The sequence below is a fragment of the Haliotis rubra genome, unplaced genomic scaffold (genome assembly GCF_003918875.1).
Source record: "Haliotis rubra isolate DU_JTF1 unplaced genomic scaffold, ASM391887v1 Scf190, whole genome shotgun sequence".
In the NCBI taxonomy this organism is placed as follows: domain Eukaryota; kingdom Metazoa; phylum Mollusca; class Gastropoda; order Lepetellida; family Haliotidae; genus Haliotis; species Haliotis rubra.
The window spans coordinates 302,862-324,261 of record NW_025765892.1 but is presented as its reverse complement, the minus strand read 5'-3'; the positions used below and the strand labels follow the sequence as shown (position 1 = coordinate 324,261).

The following is a 21,400-nucleotide window of genomic DNA, read 5'->3' as shown; positions in this document are numbered from 1 at the left end:
GATGGGGGACACTGGTCTAGTAGTGAGTGTTCTGATTGGGGACAATTAGTCTGTCACAGTCTGTCATACAGACCCTGAAACATATATATCCAAGAAAACACATGCAAGTCTAGAACATGTGACAAGTCTAGATTTCCACAGTTTCTGAAAATGGAGGTCTCAGGACTCCTTTTCATTATATTTAATTATTTTACTATGAACTGGTTTTTCTGTAGCATGTATCCATTTCAGAGACTAGTTGTTAGTCTAGGGGACAATGAGCTGGTAAAGCTATTTCAAGACTTTAGGACTTGCCCCAGACCCAAATCTGCTTAAGTCTGTAAGGCATTAGTAAGTTTAAACAATAATTTCTAGATTATATAAATAATAACAAGCTGTCCCTTGAAAAGACGGATGTCCTGACACTGCCCACTCATGTAGACTTGCTTAATGTAAAGACAGAGTAACTGTACATTCATGGTCTTATTGTTAGACTTAGAGCAAGCTTACTCCCAAGTCGGTGTAGCCATATTGTTCAGTGTAGACTTGGAGCAAGGTTACTCGCAAGTCGGTGTAGCCATGTTGTTCAGTATAGACTTGGAGCAAGGCTACTCCCAAGTCAGTGTAGCCATATTGTTCAGTATAGACTTGGAGCAAGGCTACTCCCAAGTCGGTGTAGCCATATTGTTCAGTACAGACTTGGAGCAAGGCTACTCCCAAGTCGGTGTAGCCATATTGTTCAGTACAGACTTGGAGCAAGGCTACTCCCAAGTCAGTGTAGCCATATTGTTCAGTACAGACTTGGAGCAAGGCTAATCCCAAGTCGGTGTAGCCATATTGTTCAGTACAGACTTGGTGCAAGGCTACTCCCAATTCGGTGTAGCCATATTGTTCAGTGTAGACTTGGTGCAAGGCTAATCCAAAGTCGGTGTAGCCATATTGTTCAGTGTAGACTTGGAGCCAGCTTACTCGCAAGTCGGTGTAGCCATATTGTTCAGGACAGACTTGGAGCAAGGCTACTCCCAAGTCGGTGTAGCCATATTGTTCAGTACAGACTTGGAGCAAGGCTACTCCCAAGTCAGTGTAGCCATATTGTTCAGTATAGACTTGGAGCAAGGCTACTCCCAAGTCGATGTAGCCATATTGTTCAGTACAGACTTGGAGCAAGGCTACTCCCAAGTCGGTGTAGCCATATTGTTCAGTACAGACTTGGAGCAAGGCTACTCCCAAGTCGGTGTAGCCATATTGTTCAGTACAGACTTGGAGCAAGGCTACTCCCAAGTCTGTGTAGCCATATTGTTCAGTACAGACTTGGAGCAAGGCTACTCCCAAGTCGGTGTAGCCATATTGTTCAGTACAGACTTGGAGCAAGGCTACTCCCAAGTCGGTGTAGCCATATTGTTCAGTGTAGACTTGGTGCAAGGCTAATCCAAAGTCGGTGTAGCCATATTGTTCAGTGTAGACTTGGAGCCAGCTTACTCGCAAGTCGGTGTAGCCATATTGTTCAGGACAGACTTGGAGCAAGGCTACTCCCAAGTCGGTGTAGCCATATTGTTCAGTACAGACTTGGAGCAAGGCTACTCCCAAGTCGGTGTAGCCATATTGTTCAGTACAGACTTGGAGCAAGGCTACTCCCAAGTCGGTGTAGCCATATTGTTCAGTACAGACTTGGAGCAAGGTTACTCCCAAGTCTGTGTAGCCGTATTGATCAGCATGCAGACGAGCACCAGCTCGGGGGTATATATTTTACTTATGTCCCGGTGTCAACACCTGGCGAGAGTTTGCGTACACCCAGTCTACCTAGCTGTGGTAATAACAGGTTCATTAAGGAGTGCTGTTGTTTGTGTGGATCCTGCAACTATTTCGGGGTCCCATGAAGGAGTGAAGTCAATAAAAACCCGCTGAGACTGTGCTCATGGAGTCACTGTTTTCTGCTCAGGTCACACTGTCATTGATTCCCTGTGTGTTGTTCGCAACTGTTGGTTTAGGTGGAACTAAGATGACACCTTGCTTTCTGGATCTCATACACCTGACCACACCTGATGACACCTGACATTCTGGATCTCATACACCTGACATTATGATCTCATAACCTGACGACACCTGATGATACCTGACATTCTTGATCTCATACACCTGACATTATGATCTCATAACATGATGACACCTGACATCCTGGATCTCATACACCTGACAACACCTGACATTCTGGATCTCATACACCTGACAACACCTGACATTCTGGATCTCATACACCTGATGACACCTGACATAAATCTGATGACACCTGATGACACCTGACATTCTGGATATCATACACCTGACGACACCTGATGACACTTGACATTATGGATATCACACACCTGATGACACCTGACATTCTGGTCTTGTACACAAGACCTTCTGATCTGGTCCACTTGGACACCTGATGACCCCTGGCTTTCTGATTTCATAGGTATAATAATCTTGGACATTATATGGTATCAAGATGAGATCAGATGATGCTGTTGTGATACCATCTGTCTGATGAGTGAGTGAGTGAATTTAGTTTTCCGCCAATTTTATCAATATTCCAGCAATATCACGGTAGGGCACACAAGAAATGGGCTTCACACATTGTACCATGTTGGGGATTGAACCCGGCATACGAGCGAAGGCTTTAATCACTAGGCTACCACACTGCCCCACAGTAGGACGATGATGATGACGATGATGATAATGATGATGATGATGTTGACGAAGATAATGAAGATGATGATGTGATAGCAGTGCGATGATGATGATGATGATGATGCCTCAGGTGATAAATGCATCGTCGCGATGTCTCCATGTAATGATGATAAATCGCTGACGGTGTTGCGCTGACCACCTAGACCATCACCCAGGTGTAGCACCCTCCTGTGTATGTACAGCATAGGTCATGCAGCTCAACCCCAGCACACACTCCAGCTCCGATCAAGGGATGCCTCAAGTTCCTGGCGAAAATGCCAGCATCCGTTGAGCGGCCCAATCTATGTAGCCTCATCAATAGTTAATACTAGCAGCCGACTCTGACATTTTACCAGTGGTAATGGAAGTGGTTGGGCTGGTGTCAGAGACAGTCAATGAAATAGATTTGTTGATTGTTGTGGCACTGGGGCAGAGGACACAGTTTATCCATAAGCTGCTTGCCCTTGTATGTGACTCACCAATGAGGATTTGGACACCAGTGCGTCAGGTCTTGATTCACTAGATTGGCTGCCTTGCAGTTTTACAAGGGGGGAAGTTATAGCGCCCAACTCTCCCTGGCACGATGGAAAATGGAAATTTGTAAAATGGGAGATTGTAGAAGGGGAAAAAATGGCAATTTGTGTGTAGGTTACGAGAGGGGTGAATGGAGCTAGTTAATTCTCTTGCTTGTGTAAGACGGTCTTAGGGGTTACGTGTGTAATTCTTAGATCGGGGATTGAAAATGATTATACAATATGATGCCATTTCCATCTCGTTTGCATTGCTTCACGGAATTCTTTAAAAAGGATTTTCAATTACCACTGCAGGATATTAGGAAACTTCAAAAAGGAATTTTGATTGAAATACAAAAAGTTCTCATTTCATATTAAAAATGCATGAATATTTGACAATATATTACAATAAACAAGAAATCAGTGAAAGCAAACAAGATATATGTCTAAAGCTTATTTCCTGTCAATGTTTGCTCAGCAGGGAGATACTATTTTCTTTGAAGGAATAACTGCCATTGTTATGTGGTTTTGCTGTGGGTCTTTGTCTAGTGGCTGATATATAATGAGGTCACTTCTGGCCATAATGTCGACATTTAATGATCAACTGACCTACTTACAGAATTAGAACAAGCAAATTAAAACTCAATTATATCTCTCTAACATCATTTCCTCATTGTGTCTGGGATATTCGAGCAGACAGTTAACCAATACCAGCATCAGTGTTGAAACTGCTTGGCTTCATTGTTTGAGGTCTTCAGGTTGGAGATGATTATATATTCTCATTGATACACTACGGACGAGAAGGAAGGCAATATGGCGATATACTCGGCTCTTCAGAAGTATGTAGATTTTATATGAAAGCAGATAAATCACACTGCTGTAGAGATGTATTTAACACTTTGAAGGCTGATCGCTTGCTGAAATCTTAGTTATTGTTCATGAAGCGAGACAACTTGTGAAGTTAACAGCTTTTATCAATATTGGACTAATTTTGGTCCATATGGCATAGATAGATCACAAAGCATATGTCCAGTTTGAAATTATGGGATAGTTTATTACGCTATTTATTTGAAAATATTATGAACATGATAGGAAAGTATATCTACCAGAATGTCTTTGGAAGTTTTCAAGTCTGTTTTGGGTGTAAACAGTGAACATTAATGACAAGATTTATAACCTTACTTTTTGTATTCTTATGAAAAATGAAGATTGGTTGTAATGAACTGACATAAACCTTGTACATTTGTATTATGTATATATGTATATATGTATGGTTTACTTATGACATTTGTTGCATGTATGTAGTTTAGTGTGAGAGCCTGGGACCTTCTTGCAGAGACACTTCTTGTAGAATATAGCTTCATCTGACTTCAGTTTATTGGTCATGTTGTGTTCATTTTATTTTTGGGAATATTACATAGGTGGTCAGATATTGAATATTTGATATTGTTTATTATATTGATATTGTTTATTATTGAATATTGTTTATTATTGAATATATTGTTTATTGGTCATGTTGTGTTCATTTTATTTTTGGGAATATTACATAGGTGGTCAGATATTGAATATTTGAAAAATATATTTTCAAAAAGGTAGTGAAGGTATAACAAAATCACAATTTCATCAGTTTCAACAATGAACCAATCCAAAGTTATTTAACCACTATATTTAGTTGTCTGAGGACAGTTAAGGCTTTAATAGTTTGTTAACATCCTCAAACACTAATGTCCAGTAAAATCTAATTTCGGAGATTGTTTGGGGCAGAATTTTAGATATACTGACTATTTTGATTCTTGTTTTAGAGTTACCCCTGTTTCCTCATTATCGCATCACTTTGCATCATTTTTATCTGGGACAGTTCACGGTGACACATTTGTTAGAAAAAGGAATTTCTTTGAAGCATTTGGGAGATGGCGTATTGACACTGATGCATCGGAGTTCTCCGAGCCCGGATCGGCCATAAATATCTTGAAATGATCTAATTTTACTCACAAAGCCATCCTACCATTGTTTAAGAAAAATTCCAGCTAATCAATCTAATATCATCCATCAACTATGTAGCATTAATATATGGGAGGTCAGAGATTGGAGGTCGAAGGTCACTCTAAATGGCGTCCTGCGATCAATCACATACTTGTCAATTGTCTCGTACTCAAGAACCGTCTAATCACAAAATTCCTCCGACATCATGACGCGGAATTTGCAGTCCAAGAATGAGTCGAAGTCATTCGTCATGCCTTGTCAATTTGGTCCAACTCTTCCAATCAGCACAAGTGGACAAGGTCAAGGCCAAAGAGCAGAGGTCACATGTATGGGCATTTGACCACAGTTGTCCTAGTCTCGCGTAATGTTACTCGAATCTTAAATCCATGTTAGCTCTCTGACAAATTTCATTTGGGAAAGGTGGATTGGATTTGGCCAGCGGACAATTCATAAGCCCCTCGAGGGATCAAGAACTTCTCCTAATTTCCTCAACAATTCAACTGGGCTGTGGAGGAGGGATATTTAGCGAGATTTCGCATTATTCCAGTGACCAAAGTCGGATTCCAGCGCACATGGGTACCACCTTGCCATTGTGCAGTGCCGGGAATAACGTGACGGTCCTTCCTTCTCCCAACTCCCCTCCCCTACCACTTTACTGTAATGTCATCGGCAAATATTTAATCTGCGCGGAAGCTAATCTTTTCATCCTAATTATACAAGTGAACCAGCTTCATTCTCGGCAACATCGCATCACATCAAGTGTCGCTGACCCTCGTTGCATGTGACCACCATTTTCATTTTGGGCAGTGAAAATTATCAGCATCATATGCACTGAAGCTCCGTCTTACAGTCTCTGCAGCATCAACACTGCCCCTTTGTGATCGCCAAGACTTGGCTGAACAGATAGCCGTAACTTTAATGAGAGTCGCCAATGAAATGGGTCGACTTTGTCCGAATAATGTAGCCTTGATTGTTATCTGCGCTCTTACTTTCAATTTTCTAATTCATTGAAAATTTGATAAATCATGTTTGAAGGTTTTTATTCGCTTAGCACACTTTTCTTAGCATGATGTCATCTGTATTTGAGTTTTAAGCCCACAATGGCTCCGTGTGATAGTAGTTTTGAAATATTATCCAAATAAAACCAAAAACATATTTTGGTTATTCCAACCCTGAAATAATATTTGGAGGGCAAAGAACTCTGAAATCAGAAATTTGAATAAAAGTGAGTCAGTATTTGTCATAAACTAGGAGAAATTGCAGTAAGATTACTATCTGTCTTCCTCGAATCATGCTATTATCCGAATACTAACCATTATTCTATCCTACTATTAAAAATCAATCTGCGAATGAGGACTATTATTTTCACATCTCCATGTTGGTTCTCTAAAGATAGTGCTGGAGTACAACTAGTTTTATCTCCTTTCAAGGCCTGACCCCGAGTACTGAGTACTAAATAATCTTTTATACTACTTTAGAAAAAAGGACTTAACAGGAAAAATGGGCTTATAAGTCACCATTGCTTTGATAAAGGGAGCGCATTTTGAATTTGATTCTTAATTATGGGTTTGTATTCTATACTATTTGGAAAAGAAATATTTTCTTACCAAAGACATTTGGGTTTGAAGGTAACTATATCTGTGAAGTGGTCTTGGGTACAGATAATTAGAGAGATTTATCTTGTTTATGGTAATTGCATGTGAAATTTGGCCCATGGAGGATTTTATCTTTGTTTTGCATATTGAGAAAAAACCTGTTTGGCTTTTTTCTTTTACAGGAGGAATTTTGTAGGGAATATGGATAGATTTATGATGCTACATAGCATGTGAGTGTACGATAGGTATGCGTCTTGCTGAAGCAGTCTGTAATAAATGGTTAGAGGAAAGGGCTTCTGGCGTTGTGCTCTTCTGGGGTTCTCTTCTGGGTTTTATACTCTTCTCTTGTTGTACTTATACCGTTACTGACAGAAGGTTTTAATGATTTGTTGACTAGGAATTCAGATTTATATAACAACCCTCACAGAAAGAAGGACCTGCGTGGGTGAATGAGTGAGTGAGTGGGTGAGTGAGTGAGTGAGTGGATGTGTGGGTGGGTGAGTGAGTGAATGGATGGGTGGGTGGGTGAGTGAGTGAGTGGATGGGTGGGTGAGTGAATGAGTGGGTGAGTGAGTGAGTGAGTGAGTGAGTGGGTGAGTGAGTGGGAGTGGGTGGGTGAGTGAGTGAGTGAGTGCAAACTGATACAACTGTAACAGGATGCCCAATGGAATGACCACTCCATGTCACATTTACCTGTGTGATGACCATTACTTCCAAACACTGCAACAGATGGAGACACCACTGTCCCAATATACATGGGTGAATGACACTGGGCAGTTCTGTATCATCTGAATGATGTCAGTTTAGAAAGTTTTGGTTTGAAAGCTAATTTTTTTCAAGTGAATAAATGACAGAGATCTCACTGAGAGCTGAACTCTATCAAACTGGCTCATTACCTGCCTGGCTGTCCAGCATTGCAAAGGAAAAACTTGGTCCCTGGCTAGGGTGTATGTCAATCAATATCGAACATCTCAGTTCAGCTAAATCACTGTACCCTAACTCTAAAGTGACCATAGCTTCAACATGACTCATGTCCCACCCCTGCATGGGGGATACATAGATCTTAATGTCCAGCTACTGTGTTGCAGCAATAATTTCATTTTGAAAACATTGTTAAAAATATTTCTGAACATATTAAAAATCCTGGAAGAATCTTTATGCAGTTTTCACATGTGTGGTGACAGCTTTCTTTTTCGGTTTTGTTTTTGAAACTATTTTTGGAATTTTCATGAAATCAAGATGGATCTGGACTCAGCTGCTGTGGATTTTTCGGCCGAACTCAAAACTTAATTGTGTCCCTGGAACTGTGCTCACATATCAGCATAGTGTTAAAGTAGTGCCCCTTGCTGATTAAGGAATTTTAAAATTCAGATTTTTGTAATATCCATGGAAACAGACTTCAAATCAATCGAAGGTTGGATTTGTTTCGCGAACTTGTCACAAACCATGACATATTTTTTTCCTTGCAAGAGGGGTAGGGGAGGCTGATCGGTGGATGGGGAGGGGGTGTATCTGCTGGGTTTAGAGGGGAAGGGATTGTTTCAGGAATATTCCTCAGTTTAAGTCCTCATGCATTCTATGTGTTGTTTTTGATTGGTAGGGTGAATAGATTTTGAACTCTTCATATTGGTATCTGAACGTTTGAAAATGGGATATATTTCATCACATGATATACTATTCACACATTGCTAAGGATCAAATCATGGATTCAACAGAAAACTATGATGTGGGGTCTAATTTGGTTTAAATATCTAAGCTTATTGTAAGCATGGATCCAAGGTTTCAGTTTGTCATTTCATCTCGTGGATCCCATACCTGCTATTGACAGGTGTTGTGTACTTGTGAATGACACGTGCCATGATTTGCAAAATGGTTGATTTGTGCCATGAAAACCATTCTTATGGTTACTCATGTATCAAGTGCATAAGGTTAGATTATAGTGGCTGTTTTTATAAAGAAAGGTTACCATATTATTATTGATCCAGTTTTAAATGGATACAATTTCAAATTATAAATCTATGTTTAAGTATAGTTGGGAATTTTTGTGATCCTTAGCAAAGTGTGAGTTGTATATTACTGGGATATAGCTTTCTATGTTGAGTCACACGCAGTCTTGATGTCAGTCGGCAAAGAATTGAGTCTGAATCCTATGATTGACGTCATGAGCATCGATCTACACAATCGTGATTCAACGACAAGCATCGATCTACACAATCGTAATTCAACGACAAGCATCGATCTACACAATCGTGATTCAAGGACAAGCATCGATCTACACAATCGTGATTCAACGACAAGCATCGATCTACACAATCGTGATTCAACGACAAGCATCGATCTACACAATCGCGATTCAACGACAAGCATCAACAATCGTGCATCGAACTACAAATCGTTCAACGACAAGCATCCCAATGATTCAACGACAAGCATCGATCTACACAATGCGTGATTCAACGACAAGCATCGATCTACACAATCTTTCAACGACAAGCATCTAACTACACAATGCGTGAAGATTCAACGATCTACACAATTCAACGACAAGCATCGACCAAGTCAGCAACCCTGATCAGCTGCCCATGGAATTGTCTTTCAGCATGCATGGGTTGCTGTAAACCGGATGATAGCCCTTCAGCACAAGCATAACAACATATAGCCCTTGAAGTACATGTATTTCAATGACATTGTCAAAACTAGATTTTGTTTTCTCAAACGCACATACATATTTTCATCTTGTGTCATGTCTGCCGATGTAGAGTAGTAATATCAAGGACACATGTATTTTCTGGTATTAAGGATTCACATGCTCAATGTGCCAAGTAAAATGATAAGAAATTTTAAAAACATGATTTAAAGTTTGTTTTAAAAAGAAAATGGAAAATTATTCTCAAGACTGAAGGATATATGTTCAAGTTTGTGATTAGTTGGATAAGAAACATTTTAAAACATTTGTGCTGGACAGTAATTTAGGGGCAACGGCAGATGAGAGACACACTCCGTAATACAGACGGCACAGCATGTATGCAAATTAAGCTTTTTAAGGAATTTTATGACGGCTATGAACATTGAATGACTATGCATTCCCGCCCTGTTTAGCAGCCGTGATGGAGTAGACAGCTTATCTTGGTGGTAGTCCAGCGTTATCATCATGCCACTAAATATTATTTTGCAATACTTTTCAAGACATCAACCGTGGCAGCTCAGGGTCCTTTAAATACACATTATCTGGCCGATTTTCTGCAAACATTGATTGAGCGATCTTTCGGTCATCAGTGGCGGTGCTCGTGACTGGCTCAGTATTCGGCTGTAAAACACGATGGGCGGAAAGCTTCCATATTTCTTCATATTCAGAAGAGGAATAAATATGAACAGTATGATTAGTCATCAAGTTTTATTTCGGTTTTATTTCGGTTTTATTTTTCCTCTGTCGGCAACATGGCAAGATTTGCCATACTGATTCTGTCTTTAATTTGTTTTGACATAAACCACCGCCAGATGCATCGTCATAGAAACTGGAGACAAAATCAAGATTTTCAATATTTTGCATATATATTGAGACTTTGTTTGGACTTTACTTGTTTTATTTCTTTATTTTGCTATTAAATATCACTTTGGGATCAAAAGAGTTTATGCAAATTATGTGGGTCATGTGACTTCATTTGCATACTAACAGGAAACCTGGACGTAAGGTGAAATGTTTGAATATTGAAATTTACCGTTTTACGTTCTTAAATGCAACATACATGCCCATCAAAACTCACTACGAGAATGTTTACCATAGGCTTTCAATTTGTATTGAAATATTTAGAAATAAAAGTTTATTGTCAATTCTAATTACCACTGACAGAATATTTTGTCATGAATTCAAACTTGAATGTGATGTACTGACATAGCTTGAGTTCTTGAAACATTTCAGTTATTTGAAGGATGTTTGGTATACTGTGAAACAAATCTTGACGTCTCTTTCTGGGCACCAAAATTTTGAGACAGGAACCATGATTCTGATAAATTAGCAGCTGGTTGACTGAGTTTTATTGTTTGGAACTGTGCTTTCTATGATAGTGACGGCTTTGGAGATGTTAAATAGCAGATCATCTGTCATGGTTTCTTGTGTATGAAGCAGTTTTTTTCTACCAAAAATGCACACTGTTTAAGTGGGTGCACTTTATATACAGAGACAATGAGAGGTAATTGTATTTTCTTAACACAAAAACATTACCGCTGGTACGTCATACGGAAGTTAGCAGGTTCTAAACAATGCTGGTTAGTTGCTGTTGCTGTTGCTGTTGCTGTTGCCGCACTTCAGGTTATACAGAATGTCAATTGTGTATCTGACCTTATAATTTGAACTGATTTTATTCTATTAAAAAGTTAATTTCATTTTCCTAATATTAATTTCATTTAAATCAAGTGTGATCAAAATGTCTTAATTCATCATCATCTGCTTTTCAGACACTTGACAAAACATAACGTAGTTTGTCTGCACAATATGTCATATTATTGACATACAGAATAGCAAATTTCCCTTGAAACTTGTTCAAAAAACATAAGTGGCGGTAAGAGTCAAGATGTTTTTACTTTCTAATGTGTACATCATTGTATGTAGGTCTTTAAGGAGAGTGTAGGATCACATGTTTTGGGTAAACATGATCACTTGCATGATTAATTCTCAAAACAGTAAAAATGGCTTTCTAACACTTTCAGGCATATTCTTTTGAAGTCATCGTATGAAGCCTTTTAAATTCTGCATCCATCGCGACATTTGCTTAATCTGAAAACTCCCTGTTTTTGATAATGTTTTGTGGGCCTTAAAAAACTTTAAGTACACTTTGTGAACTTTAAGCAACTTTGTCTTGTTAGACTGGGGCGATACTGTCCATGTTACAAATCAGTATTTAGTTCTGGTAAGCCCCACTAGAGGGCATGGGTAAGCTGAACAGGGAGTGAAACGTTAAAACTGTCTCAAACAAGTGCTCCACGACAAAGCCTGAATCTTATCCCTGTTGTAGTTAATTAAAACCCTCACACAGGGCAAGGCTCCAGTGGCCTAAAGCAAAGAATTAACGAGATTTCGAAAGCTTTAAAACTCCTAGAAAAGGTCACCTCTTCGGGAAATTCTCGCCTAACTTGAAAGAGACATTGCCAAGGTGGCTAAAGGCCTTCATAGTACGACTTTAACTTGTCTGTGTTGGGAAGGGCAAATTCAGCCGTGTCTCTAACTAGCTTTTATGAACTTCAGACCCCCCACAGGCTTGTGAATTGTCTCCCCTTTGAGGCATTGCACCAACTAGTGTCGGATATGCCCACAATAAATTTTATCATTAAATGTTCGTTGACAAAATCATCCCTAATTAGGCCTTGTAATGATAAGGAAATTTGTCACCGATGGCCTAACGACTAATAGCACAGTCTGTGAATTCCGTGCGGTTAAGAAAAAACTAGCTTCCAGCATGGGCATAGACGGGTCACATGACTTAGGGGAAAGTATAAACCGTTATTACGCTGTAATGAAGTCCTCGTGTCGGCTGAAGGAGATGGTTGCCTCGCAGATGTTGCTGAAGTTGACACAGATATTTCGGGAGAGTTTGGCATAAACATTACACTTGTCTGAGATGGACATTGTCAACAAATACAATGCTTGACCTCGTTCAGCTGCATATTTTGGCTGCAATACCACAAGCTAATCGTCAGAATTTTCAACATAATTCTTCTGTATATTAATGTTTATCTGTTGGGCGAATGTTATTTTGTGAAATGAATAAATTAGATATGGAAAGATTTCTTTGTTTATTTCTGTAGGCTTAAAAATATTGATTTAAAGTCCAGAGAATTCTTATTTGATGAAGTACAAAGTTTCACAATTTTAATTCAATGATTTTAATAGTAACTGTGTCATCCATCTGATTTTTTGTGAAGATTTCTTCAAGATGACGTGATAAAATAATGATGCATCATTGTGTTTCATTCTGTTTAATATGTTGGTATTGAAATGGATTTTTTCTCGCTGTTCCCTAAGCAATATAATCACCCAAGGGAAGTAACTCCTACCAGCTTCCAAAATTGTCCACCACACAAAGTAAACTGCCACCTCTAATGTCAAGTGAAGGGTTTTCAAATGTTGTTACGGATTCTCCTGGAATTAAATTCCCTTGCATGCATTACAGGTTGGTGGTTGTCTGGATCGTTGATCAGCATTAATTATAGCAGGATTATTGCTTAAATTATGGCATTACGATCTGCCATTGTCAGGAAAATGGTGGATAGGGACAATAGGGTGTTTGAGGGCGCTGGCTTCTCCCAGCTTCCAGGCCATTGTTGCTTGTTTGCATAGAGGTCATGGATAATAATGTTTGCTGTGGATCTGTCATTTTTGTATAATTTGACAAAATACGGTATGCATATTCAAACTTGTTTCATTGAATATTGGATTCAATTTGGATGAAATAGGCTTATGATAATGTTTGTAACTCCGTTTACCTAAAACATAATTAAATTTTAGCAATATTTCCTCATTGAGTGAAATCATTTGATTTTCTGTCGGGAGATCAGCATTTTTTTGCTGAATTATTTTTTCCAGCCGAAAGAATGTTCAGTTATTTTCAATTCGTTATTTTAACACACAGTCAACAAGAAAGGGGCACTTTATTTGGTTTTCTTACAATGCCAGGCACATGTAAAACAGGGACTACTTATGATACTTGAACCATCAACCAACTCTGAAAAACAAATGGCTGACCCATATGTGCAATTGTGATTTCTTCAAGGCTATGTTCTCTGCAGATGCATCTGGAGTGTTTTCAGTATTATTAATTTAATTTAAATAAAATACAAGTATGCTTGAAAGTATATCTATTGATACAAGTTATGAGGAGCAGTATTCTGTCCTGAAGAGAGCAGACGTCCTGAACGGAGCAGACGTCATTATTTACAGAAACATGGGGTGTTCAGCATACAGTTGTTGAAATAATTAAAGAACTGGGGTGTGTTTCATTGGTAGCTGCCTGGCTCCTGTTGAGTGGACAGCTTCAGAAGATGTTCAGGAAGATAAACGTACTGTAAACCTAAGGCGAACCCTTCATTGAGCTGTTCACCTAATCAGTGTTAAAGCAGCTCCGAGATTTTAGACAAAGATGACAAAAAGTCATTTCCGAGATCATCAATACCACGATATGACTCATGTGTTGAAGAGGAAGTCCAACACAAAACGGCAAACATTGAATCGTGAAGGCTGTCAGTTAGGCTGGTCCGATTGGATGGAATGTACGTGGACAGCGGCCATGCCAAGTCATTAGTGCAACCATTTTGGTGTATTAGCTCCCTTTAATAATGCACTTTTGGAAAAGAATGTTCATTTTGAAATCTCAGGTTTCGATTGCGAGTCTTAGGCTAATAAGCATTGTCAATAGGAGAGTCTTTACTATGCTAATTTGCTACGCGTCATAACAATTGATTTGGAGAATGATCTTGGAAGAAAAATGCACGGAAAATGTCTCCGATTTTGTCGGTAATGTTACGCAAACACGCTGCATTGCTCCGACGTGTGTTTAATCAAAATTATCGCGGCCTGACAAAATGGCTGAAGACGGATCATGCTACAAGGATATTGTTGGAGAATTGAAGATAATAGGATAATTGAGCCCATCGTTAAGGGGCTTGCTGTTGCTCTATACAAGGTGGACGGGTGATGAGGTTTGGGCTCAGATGACAGGATGGGGGAGAGGGGAAACAGGGCCGACTGTACACAGAGGATGGGTTAGGGGGGATTGTGGGGGAGGTGAGGGTGTTGTGTGAGGTAAACAGGTGTGGGTGGATAATTGGGTGAGATACCTGATATTGGGTGTGAGATATATGATATAGGGTGTGAGATACCTGATATAGGGTGTGAGATATATGACATATCGTGTGAGACATATGATATAGGGTGTGAAATGTATGTTTATAGTGTATGAGATATATGATATAGGTTCTGAGACATATGATATAAGGTGCGAGATATGGCATAGGAAGTGAGATATATGACATAGGGTGTGAGATAAATGATATAGGGTGTGAGATATATGATATAGCGTGTGAGATATATTATATAGGGTTGGAGACATATGATATAGGGTGTGAAATCTATGTTTATAGTGTATGAGATATTATGTAGGTTCTGAGATATATGATATAGGGTCTGAGATATATGATATTGGGTGTGAGATATATGATCTAGTGTATGAGATATATGATATAGGTTGTGAGACATTGATATAGGGTATGAGACATGATATAGAAGTATTGGTCGAGATAAATTATATAGGGTGTGAGATGTGCTGAATGGTGACGGCAGGTGAGATATATGATAGATGTGAGATACGAAGAGATGGTAGAGATAAGGTGAGGTAGATAGGATAAAGTGTGAGATGGAAGGAAATGGGGGAAGATTGGATACAATGTGATTGAGGATGCCGTTGATGGTGAAGATTGGTGAGTGAGTGAGTTTAGCTTTATACTGCACTCAGCAATATTCCAGCTATATGGCGGCGGTCTGTAAATAATCGAGTCTGCACCAGACAATCCAGTGATCAACAGCATGAGCATCAATCTGCGCAATTGGGAATCGATGACATGTGTCAAACAAGTCAGCGAGCCTGACCACCCGATCCCGTTAGTCGCCTGTTACTACAAGCATGGGTTACTGAAGTTCAATATTCTTATGTATTGTTTATATGTTTCTCGTCTCAAAGACAAACTAAACTTTGATAACCCAAGCATATAGCGTTAAAACACCCTTTAGGGTTCAAAATCAATTCAGCAAATCTTAACAAGATCGATCTGAGCCGTACTGATTCAGACATCTTTGATTTCTTCAAGTGCAAATTCCAAAGTGTTTCGGCAATGCAAGGGAAGCAACTCTTGCAGGCTTATACCTAAATCTCCCCCTTATTCCATGGATATCCATTTGAGGCGCCAAGACCTGATAACAGTAAAACTGATTTATACGTCTCAGGTCCTGCTACAATAGCATATACCTCCCACATAGAAGGTTTATCAGGACTTTTATAGGATCTAAGGGGAACTGTGGTTTATGTGGGGGATTCTTGGTCGACGAGATGTCTGCGGTGAGGAATCGTGTGAAACTGGCACCAGCTTTGGTACCATCAACTCAGCTGTTTTTCCCCCACTCTGCTCATTAGATGTGAAATGGAATCAAGGGGGAAAGTGGATGTTTGCCTTTGAGTTGATGTAAGGCTGTTGTATTGTCTGTAGTTGTAGAAATACACAGGCTAGTGGGAAGGAAGGAGTTTGGGAAGCTAGCTGAAACAATGTGCTGGTTTGTGAAGAGGGAAGCATGAAGATGGGGAATTTGTGCGACAGAATGGGTGTGAGTGAGTGAGTGAGTTAGAAGTGTAAGTAAATGAATGAAAGAGTGAATGACTGACTGACTGACTGAGTTTAGTTTTATGCCGCTTTTAGCAATATTCCAGCAATATCACGGCTGGGGACACCAGAAATGGGCTTCACACATTGTGCCCATGTGGGGAATCGAACCCGGGTCTTTGGCGTGATGAGCCAACGCTTTAACCACTAGGCTACCCCAACGCCTGAAAGAGTGAATGTAGGAGTAAAGAAGTAAACGAGTTAGTGAAAGAGTTAAGGAAGAAGTGAGAGGAAGGAGAGAATGAAAGAAAAAATGAGAGGTGGAATTGAAAGAAGGATTGAAATGAAGGAATAAAAAGGGAAGAAAGAGTAAAAGCAAAGTTGGTGAAGGAAGGATTGAGGGGAAGAAAATTCAATGAAGCAGAGCGTGAAAGATGAAGATACTATGGAAAATGGAGTGAGTGAAGAAGGAACAAGCAAAACATGAGGTGAAAGATGGAGAGTAAAGGACCGTGTGACTATACTTCACAAGCCAGGAGGATAGTGAAAACAGTAAAGGAGTAGGTGAACAAGGACTGACTGACTGACTGAGTTTGGTTTTACGCCGCTTTTAGCAATATTCCAGCAATTTCACGGCGGGGGACACCAGAAATGGGCTTCACACATTGTACCCAAGGTGAATAAGGATGAGTGAAAGCTGTGCATGAGTGAGTGAAAGAACTGTACATGTATGTTGCTAACAGCATGTTAGATATACCACGGTAAATCGCCTCTCCATCAGGCTCCCAGCCTCAGCAACCCCTAGAAGCTCCACAAAAGAATCTGACAAAATGTTCTTTCCCAAATAGTCCACAAGAGCAGGTGGGGCTGCTCCTGTGTGAACCATTGACAGGCTGTGGGGGCACCTGTTCATTGTAGGTCTGTGTACATACATGCCCTGCCGATATCATCCGTAGCCAATATCAGATACCTGTCAACAGCCTTGCCACCGATCACAGTGACTATCCGCTTGGATAAACAAGCTTTCTATACATCTCCCGTCAAACAGAGCACGACTATCTTCTTGATGGCAAAATGAAATGGAACGATAATTTTATAGCCATTTTCTTTGATGCTAGGCGATGTTCCCATCGTAAAAGCTCCACTTTTATGAGGGGATCATCCACACCATTGAGGGGGCATCCTTTGTAAATCCAAATCGCTTTGTTGGTTTTGTATATGTCAAACGACCGATTTGCTGCATAATGTAACAGATGACGTCAATAATTTACCCGATTTATTCTTCTCTTTGATAATCCGTTGAAACCAAATTGAAAAATGGCTTGTTAGTGTCGGTCGTTAGTAGTAAATATCATGTAAAATTCAGTTCATGCTGAAGTATGTGTAATGTTAAGCCAAGGTGTTGGGTGGCGGGCAGTCTGGTTGTTAAAGTGTTCACATGTCACCCCATGTGTGAAGCCCATTTCTGGTGTCTCCTGGCAATGATATTGCTGGAATATTGCTAATAGCAGCAAAAACACCTCACTCACTCACTCATTCCCTCACTCACCCACTTTCTCTTTCACTCTTATGCTCGCTCGCTCACTCACTCACTCACTCTCTCACTCACTCACTCTGGTAATGGAGTATGTGAGACAAATAATATTTATCTCACTCACTCACTCACTCACTCTGGTAATGGAGTATGTGAGACAAATAATATTTATCTCACTCACTCACTCACTCACTCACTCACTCACTCACTCACTCACTCACTCACTCACTCACTCACTCACTCACTCACTCACTCACTCACTCTCACTCACTCACTCACTCACTCTGGTAATGGAGGATGTGAGACAGATAATAATTATGTATTATTTGTCAACTTGATATACCAACAATGTCAAACAGTAATATTCAAAATCATTTGTTACCTTAGCAAGACTTGTAAAACGTCTTTACACTGGATGGAGTGTGACACTTTTCAATGAGGACTTAATATTCCTGTTGAAAATATTTCAGCAGATAGGATTACATTGCCACAGCCTGATGCATTCCTGTTGCAACGTGGTCTTGGCTTGGAATATTTGGGAAGAGAGACAATGTTCCCATATCATAAACATTTGAAATGATATGCCCGTGTTGAGTTGGGCGGAAGGCCTGTTGTCATTTGAATTCCGGGTCTCCAGAGGGTGTTTCATCGGCTGGCTACCTGGATGGTGATTGAAAGCAGGGTTGCCCTGTTAGAGAGGAATTGCTCAATCAGTGGGTCTATCCTCCAGTATTATCAAGGCAATGGGGTGACCCAGCCAATAGCCTTTTGTCCCGACAGTGATTTGTTTCACACGGTGTACTGCAATCTGCCACAACGCTAGTGTCCCGGCTCGATCAACGGCAAATTAGGAGCATTGTAGTGACATTGAGGACTCCGCGAACGAACAGGGCCTTCGCGCTGGAGATAATCCCAGATTATCAGCTGGTGATTAATTGCGATGGGGGAGACACCTTGATAGTGGGTGCAGGTTGGTGGTAATGGTTACGTGTTGTCTCGTCTCGTGTGTCGCTCGTTCAAGGGCTGTGGGTCACTAGGTCTGACGGTAATGCAGTGTTTGCTAAGCGCAGACAGAAAGTACTCGACTTCAGTCGAAAAGTCGAAACTTTGAACACAGGGGCTTTTTTGAGATGGGTTAGTTTTGTGTCAAGTTTATTTTTTTCCGATTTTTCTTTTTTACTGGATAGTCAATTTTCTGTTGTTGTGCTAGAAACCTTGTTATGTATGTGTTTTAAATGAGTTATTCTCCAAGCAAATTTGATTTTCTTTTCTTTGACTGAATATTGAAAAATAAAATTTGATTTTGAAGTTGTTTGTTCCATAGATTGAAGTAAAAGATAAAACAGAGATCTCCTTTTCTTGTTTCCTTTCTGTTTCTGTTAAGGATTTCCTGCTTTGGGGTTTGACGTATTTGTGACAATTATGGTTAAGTGCTAGTGGGTTTCAAGCTAAACTCACTCACTCACTCACTCATAATGTTATGCTTGGATGTCACTCACTCACTGTGATTGACCTTTTTATCCTGATCTCATCCCCATTCCCAAAACCTTGTTTCAAGCTTTGTCATTTTTCCTCTTCTCTTACTCATAAAAACAAATTAGAAATGAAAATACATGAAATTAAACCAAGTCTGGTTGGTAACAGTGGAGAAGTTTTTCTGGTATTGCTGGGTATAATTACTTGATCCGCTACACTGTATCAGTTTAATTTTGGGTTTATCTTCAAAGCAATGTACATCTTTAACTGGGTGAAATATGTCTCAATCAGCTGATGACGTGTGGGTCACCTGTAAACCTTGTTAGCGCATCATTTGTTGTCAGTTGCATAGCAGCACCCGATTAGATAATGAAGAGGTCATGAGAGGTCACGTGAGCAATAAGCAATCGGTGGGAAGACCCAACTTGACGGTGTGTTTCTGTTTACTCGTCTTAATTGGGACATCGCTCATTACGTAGACGTTGATAACGAGCCAGGGGCCTGTAGACCCATGTAGACTTGGCCTGTCATTAACATTGCAGTATTAGTTGCAGGGAGTCAGGTCAAGGAATGTCTTTCAGTGGCGTAACTTCTGCCTTTAATGTATTACCACATTTCCAATTAGTGTTTCGGTTTTTTGGTAAGAAGTGAAAAATGGAAGAAAATTTAGTGTGGGGATTGTGTAAACAGGAACACATGTGGAAGGATTAGCAGGAACATGCAATTATTTAAACTAAAATTTCTTTGGGGGTTTAGCGACATTAGAATGATGTACTGACATTGAAATCAAAAGGGTGAGTTTTACCACTTCTGATATAATGCCCCCTGTTGTAAACAGTATTCTTAATATGTTTGTGGTGTTAGGGAAGGTTGGCCATCATTGGGAGGTCTGCTTGTGCAACCTGAAGTTAGAGGCAAAAAGTTAGTAGCGTTTCTTAGTAAGGTTGTAGTATAGGAGGTAGTAATTTGATTTAAGAGCCTTATGAGAAGTTGTATTGAAAATAGGACCTGGAGTTTATATTCTTCATTTTCTGTTAAAGCAACTAAAAAATGTTAAGTTTGCTTTTTAAGGAACTTTTTGTCATAATTCTTCTGAAGGATGTGGAAATTCAGTATTTTTACAAAGGTTAAGAGCTGTAAATTAAGTATTTTTTATTCATGATGATATGTTGTAAATAATTCAGTATGTCTAAGTAGCTATTGAAGTCTACACGGTCTGTGCTCGGAATCTCTGAGACTGGAAATATTCACAGCTTGTTGTCAGAGATCAACAATTCTTCACGTCAATATCGTTAAAACAACAAATCAAGGTTTTTCTTAACGAGTCAAACAAGAAATTCAACAGAAAACAAGAATGACAAACAAAATAAAGATAAAAATGTTTGATCGGGAATGCTAATGGTTTCAATAAATTATTATTCAAATTTATTAGGTGTATCTAGTTCCACTCAGCTATTGGTTTTGGAGATTTATAAGGGCGCCATGACAGACAGAGGAGCGTTATTGTGTTGCTAAGTTGTGTGGATAACGCCATCACCTGATAACAGTAAAATACAATTCACAGCCGACCAACATGAGCATTACAACAATGAATGGTTTGGTGATAGCGAATGGTTGACAGCGACGATGTACACCACATGAATGGTTTGGTGATAGCGAATGGTTGACAGCGACGATGTACACCACATGGATGGCATCAGGTAGGAGCTGAATGATACCGTGGACATATTCTTTATAAATGTCTTTGGTGATGTCTGATCTTTTGTGAAGTGGGATATGTTTTTGTTTACATTAAACTCCTTGACATAAATGTGACATATTTATTGACATTTACGTGCAAATGGATTTTCAGTATTTGGTGGATGTCTTATAATAGTTTTCATTTGTTTGATGTGGGTGGTAAGGTGTTAGCTTGTCACGGTGAAGGTCTGTGTTTGAACCACACATGGGTACACACTACTGACATCATCTTCTATAAAAATACTTCAGAATTTCTATAATAGGTCTGGAATATTTACTGGTTAAATGCCAAAATATTGTTGGATTGTTGCTGAGATATGGTTAGATGTAAAATATGTCCATTTTAGACTGACTGAGTTTGGTTTTACGCTGTTTTTAGCAATATTCCAGCAACATCACGGCGGGGAATACCAGAAATGGTCTTCACACATTGTACCCTTATGGGGATTCGAACCTGGGTCTTCGCCGTGATGAGCCAACGCTTTAACCACTAGGTACCCACCGCCCCT

At 39.7% G+C, this 21,400-nt stretch overlaps 1 protein-coding gene across 1 annotated transcript in view; it reads left to right on the top strand.

Annotated features, from left to right (window-relative positions):
• LOC124274405 (roundabout homolog 2-like) overlaps positions 1–21,400 on the top strand; it is a 310,106-nt gene that overhangs the window by 103,338 nt on the left and 185,368 nt on the right.